Source organism: Triticum aestivum, chromosome 3B (assembly GCF_018294505.1).
Source record: "Triticum aestivum cultivar Chinese Spring chromosome 3B, IWGSC CS RefSeq v2.1, whole genome shotgun sequence".
Classification (NCBI taxonomy): Eukaryota; Viridiplantae; Streptophyta; class Magnoliopsida; order Poales; family Poaceae; genus Triticum; species Triticum aestivum.
The window spans coordinates 191,416,744-191,424,874 of NC_057801.1; positions in this window are offsets into that span (position 1 = coordinate 191,416,744).

Below are 8,131 nucleotides of genomic sequence, written 5' to 3' on the forward strand. Positions count from 1 at the left end.
CCACATCAGTTGGAGAGATCAGGAGTTTTGTTGGACTCGGAGGTTATTACCGAAGGTTTATCGAGAATTTTTCCAAGATTGCAAAGCCCATGACGGAGTTATTGAAGAAGGACACCAAGTTTAAATGGATTGAGTATTGTGAGGCCAGTTTTCAGGAGTTGCAGAAACATTTGGTTACAGCCCCAGTGCTAATTCTTCCAGACCAATGTAAGGATTACCAAGTATATTGCGACGTTTCACGTCGAGGACTTGGAGGTGTGCTTATGCAGGAAGGAAGAGTTGTTTCATATGCCTCACGATAGCTTGGACCTCATGAGTTGAATTATGCTACACATGATTTGGAGTTAGCAGCCGTAGTGCATGCGTTGAAGACATGGAGACACTTTCTCATTGGAAACCATTGTGATGTATACACGGATCATAAGAGTTTGAAATACATCTTCACGCAGAAGGAGTTGAACCTCAGGCAAAGGAGATGGCTGGAGCTCATAAAGGATTATGATATGAAATTGCACTATCATCCCGAAAAGGCCAATGTCGTAGCAGATGCGTTGAGCCACAAGAGTTATGTTAACACGCTCATTACTAGAGGATTGCCAAAGGAGTTAGCAAACGACCTTCGAGAGCTATGCTTGGAGATAGTTCTGAGAGGTTATGTTGTAGCATTGGAAATTTAGTTCACTTTGATGGGTAAGATCAGAGAAGCCCACTTTGATGGGTAAGATCAGAGAAGCCCAGAAGACAGACAAAGAGATTGCTGAGATCAGAGAAGCCCATAAGACTAACAAATTGCAGCATCGGAAATTCAGTCCACTTTGATGGGTAAGATCGAAGAAGCCCAGAAGACTGACAAAGAGATTGCTGAGATAAAGGAAAGGATGAGCAAAGGAAAGGCTAAAGGATTTCGTGAGGATGAGCACGCCACCTTATGGTTTGAGGGTTGTATTTATGTGCCTAATGACCCTGAGATCAGGAAGTTGATTCTGGAGGAGGCCCATGATTCACCATACTCGATTCATCGAGGTAACACTAAGATGTATCTTGATCTGAAGGAAAGTTTCTGGTGGACAGGAATGAAGAAGGATATTGCAGAGTATGTAGCAGTATGTGATGTATGTCAGAGAGTCAAGGCAGAGCATCAGAAGCCAGCTGGATTGCTACAACCATTGTAGATACCTGAATGGAAGTGGGATAAACTTTGCATGGATTTTATCACTGGATTACCCAGGACTCGTTCAGGCTATGACTCTATTTGGGCTGTAGTTGATCGTTTGACGAAAGTATCTCATTTCATCCCGGTGAAGACAACTTATACGAGTGCTAAGTTGGCAAAGATATACATGACCAGGATCGTATGTCTGCATGGAGTTCCGAGGACCATTGTATCGGATAGAGGAACCCAGTTTACTTCAAAGTTTTGGAATCAGTTGCATGGAACTTTGGGTACCAGGCTAGAGTTCAGTACATCCTTTCATCCCCATACGGTTGGGCAGACCGAGAGAGTCAATCAGATTCTGGAGGACATGTTGAGAGCTTGTGCGCTAGATTATGGATCTAGTTCGGATGACAATTTTCCATACACAGAGTTCTCTTATAACAACAGTTATCAAGCCAGTTTGAAGATGGCCCCTTTCAAAGCCTTGTATGGAAGGAGGTGCAGGACACCATTATCGTGGGATGAAGTTGGAGATCGACAGTTGTTCGGACCAGAATTAATCAAAGGCTCGTAAGAGAAGGTTAAGTTGATTCACGACAGACTCAAGGTAGCCCAGTCCAGGCAGAAGAGTTATGCGGATACTAAATGTAAGGAGATAGTTTACGTAGTCGGAGACAGAGCATATCTTCGTGTGTCCCCACTTCGAGGAGTTAAACGTTTTGGAGTCAAGGGAAAGATAGCACCACGTTTTGTGGGACCCTACAGAGTTTTGGAACACATGGGAGAAGTTGCATACAAACAGGAATTGCCAGAAGGATTCTCAAGAGTTCATGATGTGTTTCACGTTTCCCAGTTGAAGAAGTGCCACGCCGAGATGTCCGATATTCCTCTAAGAGATATAGTGCCACTGGAAGCAATTCAGTTAGATAGTGATTTAACCTATGAAGAGAAGCCAGTTATGATTCTCGAGTTACTCGCAGCAAGGTTATCAAGTTTTGCAAAGTTCAATGGAGCCACCTTACCTAGGAGGAAGCTACCTGGGAGCGAGAAGAAGATCTTCGCAAGGACCACCCAAAACTTTTTGCTTACCAACCCGAATCTCGAGGGCGAGATTCATCTTATGGGGGGTAGGTTTGTAACATCCCAATTTCCAATTTGGATGTTATACATAGATCATCACATGCATATCATATTTATTCCTGCATTTTGTTGTGATCCTGGAAACCTTAAGCAACTCAAGGACCAAGGAGACAGTTGGAGGTTTAAAAAAAAATTCATATTTGAATTTATTTCAAATTTGAAGAAAGGATCAATTTAATTTTATTATTTTCTCTCCAATTATTTCCAATATTAAAAATATATGAGAGAAGATAATAAGACTTCTTCAACCTGAGAGAAATATTGGAGAAAGAATTTTAAAATCAAATTATTTATTTTGTTGGTATTTAATTAGCTATTTTCTTTGAATTAGAAAAATATTACATTTTTGAAAATTGCATCTTAGTCAAGAAAAATGTCCATCTTGTCCTAAATATTAGGTTTGGACGGTGAAAATTGTTCCTAATTTTTTAGAATATATATATGTATATATATATATATGTATATATCTATTTAGGATTTTTCTCTTCCGCGGAATTATTTTAAAAAAAGTTTCGGACCGACTGGGCCGAAGCCTAGCGGGCCCAGCGTCGCGGCACCGCCTCCCGTAGCCGTCAGCGTGCGAGCGCCGGACTCCCGGCGGAGTCTGGGTCGGTCTCGGCTTCCGTGCCTGCTCGCGCAAGCCGCACCCCCCGAGGCCCTTTATATACTCCACCGCCCCGCCGCCTCTCCCCCTCAACCCGCAGCCGCCGCCACCCGAACCCACAGCTGTCGCCGACGCCGAGACACGCCGCCGCCTACCTCTGTCACCGCCGCCCGCGTAGCCGCCTCGCCTCGCCGCTGCGCGCGCCGCCGCACGCCGACGCCGAGCCGCCTCCGTCGTCTTCCGCCGTTGACCGCCGCCTGTTTTTTTCCGACGAACCGGTATAACCCCGAATCGTCTCGGTTTTTTAGGTTTTCCTATTTAGCGAACGATTGTTCATTCGTTTTAACGGACGGTATTCGTTAGATTTGTTCTGTTAGCGAACGTTCGAGGCGTAGTCTTTTTCTTTTTAGTTTATTTTCGGCTAGGGACCTATCCGCGAATAGTTTTCTCGCGATTTAGCCCCTTATCTTAAAACTAGCATAACTTTTTACTCGTTTATCCAAATTAGATGAAACCAGCGCCTAAATCTTTGTATCGTTCTGTTCTTTCTAGTTAAGCAACTTGAAAATGATTTTGACACTGTAAAATTTGATTTTAGTTCAGATTAGTAAACGATCTTGTTTCGTTCGTATTTTGAGTTTTGTTTTCCCGTTTGAGTCGTTTCTATTTTGCAAATCGTAGCTAATCACTTATACCTACTGTTAAGATCTAATCCGCATGATAATAATGTTGTTAGGTTTGACTTTTGTTAGTTTAAGCCGTTTGCTTGTTTTGTGTTTGATTTGGATCTTTTCTCGGTTTTCTCGTTGCTTCATTTGAGTGATTGCTTATGTGTGCTACTGTTTGTCTGCGCTAGATTACCCGGAGTGTGAAGCTTGTTACTACGAATCTCTAGAGTTTGCAGATCGTCAGCAAGGCAAGTTACACATGATCATACTCTTTTATAAATAGTTTTACTATGCATTATTATTACGTCTCAAATATCTGCATGAGTAGGATTGGGAAACATGTGGTTTGGTTGTACTACTTGAGGTAGGAACCTAATACCTTTTGATCACCCCACGAATATACGTTATGCTCATTTATTGCTTAGCCATGCTCGTAGACGTGGATTGGATCGTGATTCACACATGGAAGTTTGAGAGTTACTTAATCATGGATAACATTAAGGTGGCAACTTTAATATACATCTGGGTGGATTGGTTGAGGCACCTGGGGAACCCAGTGTTGCCTGTTTAAGGAAATCCCGGAGTACCCATGTGATTTTTCCTTCGGTTTGCCACCCAGGCTCAATGGGATCATAAGATTATTCATGCTTGAAACTTCCTTGTGTAGCCACAAGCCATTATGGGCTCTGGCATAGTTGAGTAAGTTGCGTGAGCTCTTGAAGAGGTGGACTAGCAGATGTAGGGGAAAGTAAGTGTACCGGTCCGCCCGGAGTAGAGAGCTAATGCTTTAGAAAGACTATGTGTCGATCATCCGATCATGGATGCGGTCGAGTCTTGTGGGGAAAAGTGCACAAACCTCTACAGAGTGTATAAACTAATCATGGCTAGCCGTGTCCCCGGTTATGGACATCTTGAGTATCTGGTATTTGAATTATTGATATTGATCTCATCACTTTACTTGATGAATTTATTTGGTTAATGATGATACTTTTAATTGGGATTTGAGTTGGGGTTACCTTCTCAAATATTGGGCAAATGGGAGTAGTTAAATAAAATTTATTCCTTTGTTGTAGGGAAAAACTAGCTTTATGCAAAATCAAAAACTTACAACCTCCACCAGCCAAATATTGCATGTAGATATAGTTTGCATTTCATCGCTTTACAGTGTAACTCTGCCAGCATATTCAATGTGCTGACATACACGACTACAATGTCTCATGTTGCAGACTACTTAGACGACGAATAAGGTGCGATAGGTCATTGTTTTGCACTCAGCTATGCGGTTGGAGTTGATGGACTCATTTACCTTCGAAGCTTCCGCAATTATTTAGTTTAGATGGCCTTCAGCCATGATATTTTTTTGTAATCATACTCTTTATGAGGACTCGATGTAATAAGTGTGTGATTGAACTCTATTATAATTCCTCAAGTACTGTGCGTGTCAGCATTACCGGTCCAGGGATGACACTCATGCATAGAGGCTTGACCGTTTGACATCGGGTCGTACCGGTGCTCCCTGAACCGCCTCTTTGCTCTATAAATACGCCGATATTCCAGAAAGCCTAGGGGAGTCGATGAAAATAAATTCCAGCCACTGCAGAGTCCAGAACCACCAGATCCAATGTAGACACCGTCATGGAGGGGTTCACCACTTCCATTGGTGCCTCTTCGGTGATGCGTGAGTAGTTCTTTGTAGACCTATAGGTCCGTAGTTAGTAGCTAGATGGCTTCCTCTCTCTCTTGATTATCAATACAATGGTGTCTTGGAGATCCATATGATGTAAGTCTTTTTGTGGTGTGTTTGTTGGGATCCGATGAACTTTGAGTTTATGATCAGATATATGTTTTTATCTATGGAAGTTATTTGAGTTTTCTTTGATCTCTTATATGCATGATTGCTTATAGCCTCGTATTTCTTCTCCAATATTTGGGTTTTGTTTGGCCAACTTGATCTATTTATCTTGCAATGGGAAGAGGTGCTTTGTAGTGGGTTCGATCTTACGGTGCTTGATCACAGTGACAGAAGGGGAACTGACACGTATGTATCGCTGCTACTAAGGATAACAAGATGGGATTTATATCTCCGGAATAGATAAACGGATCTCGCCTGCATCATGTCATCGTTCTTATTGCATTACTCCATTTTTCCATGAACTTAATACACTAGATGCATGCTGGATATCGGTCGATGTGTGGAGTAATAGTAGTTGATGCAGGCAGGAGTCGATCTTCTAATCTTGGACGTGATGCCTATATAATGATCAATGGCTGGATAACGTCATGATTATTTGAAGTTCTATCAATTGCCCAACAGTAATTGTTTTCCCACCGTTTGCTATTTTTCTCGAGAGAAGCCACTAGTGAAACCTACGGCCCCCGGGTCTCTTCTCATCATATTTGCCTTTGCGATCTATTTTCCTTTGCATTTATTTTCAGATCTATTAAACCAAAAATACAAAATACCTTGCTGCAATTAATTTGTTCCGCGTTCTATTTATCCTATCTACCACTTTTACCTCACGTTATTTGCCTACCTTGAGGCACCGTACCCGAAAGGGATTGACAACCCCTTTAACACGTCGGGTTGCGAGTATTTGTTATTTGTGTGTAGGTGCTGTTTACGTGGTGTGAGGAGATTCTCCTACTGGTTCGATAACCTTGGTCTCATCACTAAGGGAAATACCTACCTGCGCTATACTGCATCATCCCTTCCTCTTTGGGCAAATACCGACGGAGTTCTAGCAAACATCAAAAGGAATTTCTAGCACCGTTGCCGGGGAGGATCTTCAACATCAACCAGGTTCCTAATCACAAATCTCCTCTCCTCGCAATTTACATTTTCCATTTGCCTCTCATTTTCCTCTCCCCCACTTCACAAAAATTTGCCATTTTATTCGCCCTCTTTTTCGTTTTCTTTTTTCTTGTCAGATCTCTTGTTTGCTTGTGTGACCATGTGTCTTCTATTTGCTTGCATCTTCGCTTGCTAAAAATCTATTGATATGGATCCTCATCCACTAGCTAATCTTTTTAAGAGGTCTAATTATGTTGAACCAGTTGCTAGTGATTTGAGTGCACTAGATTATATTTATGAAGTTTTGCTTGAAATTCATGAATTTGAAAATTGTGATGAAGTGTTGAAAGAAGAAAATTATAATGTGATTCACGATAGCTCCCTGAATTAAAAGTATGATTGCAATGATCTTATTATAAATTCTATTAAAGTTAATTGTGTTAATGATATGCAAAAGCCTAAGCTTGGGGATGCTAATTTTACTATGTCTACCACTTGTTGCAATGATCATGATTGGGGTGATTCTTCTTATGATCATGAAAATTTATTTAAGCCCCATGATCAATATGAGATTGAAAACAATGTTTGCAATAATATTAAAAGTGAGTTCGGAAGAGTGTCAACTTTAGATCCCAGTTATTTGGAGAATGTTCAATCTTATGAAATTTTTGATAAAAGTGGGTTTGGAGAGGTCATGACTTTAGTTAATGTTAATCCCACTATTTTGGAAGAGTGTCAACTTTGCATGCATCTGGACCGTGTTGAGAATATGTTATGTCATAGCTATTTTGTTGAATTTGATTATTATACTACATGTAATTTTTATGAGAGATGAAAATATGGTTGTAGAAATTTTCATGTTACTAAATTACCTCTCTTCAGGTCGAGATTGCTATCATCTCTTTCTTTTTCCTTGCATACGCTAGTTTTTGCTTGCCTTGATAATTAGTTTTCTTATAAAATGCCTATGCATAGGAAGTATGTTAGACTTAGATGTGTTTGTCACATTTTTTATGATGCTCTCTTTGTGCTTCAATTCTTCTCTTTTATGTGAGCATCATTGAAATCTCAATGCCTAGCTAGGGGCGTAAAACGACAACGCTTGTTGGGAGGCAACCCAATGAATAAAATTTATTTTTGCTTCTTTCTTTATGTTATTGTGTGTTAGCACAATTATGCTACTATTATGATTGTGTTTTTTGTGTTTTAGTTAGTGTTTGTACCAAGCAAGGCCTTTGGGAAGATTTGGGTGAAAGTTGATTTGATCTTGCTGAAAAACAGAAACTTTTACGCTCACGAGATTATTTGTCATTTTTTACCGAATAGTGCTTTTGAGTTGATTCTTTTTGAATAAGATTAAGAGACAAATGCCTCACGTCCAACAATTTATTTCAGAATTGTTTCAGTAATAGAAGTATTCGAAATATTCAGATTGCTACAGACTGTTTTGTTTTTGACAGATTCTGTTTTCTTTGCGTTGTGTGCTTGTTTTGATGATTCTATGGTTTTATTTGATGAGTTTTTGCCATAGAAAAGTTGGAATACAGTATATATAATGCAAAAAAATAATAATATGTTTTATACATTACTTATAGTAGTGGTTTGATTTCTTATACTTACGGATCTCACGAAGGTTTTGTTTGAGTTTTGTGTGATTGAAGTTTTCAAGTTTTGGGTTATCTTACGATGGATGAAGGAATAAGGATTAGCAAAAGGCTAAGCTTGGGGATTCCTGAGACACCCCAAGATAATATTCAAAGAATTAGCAAGCA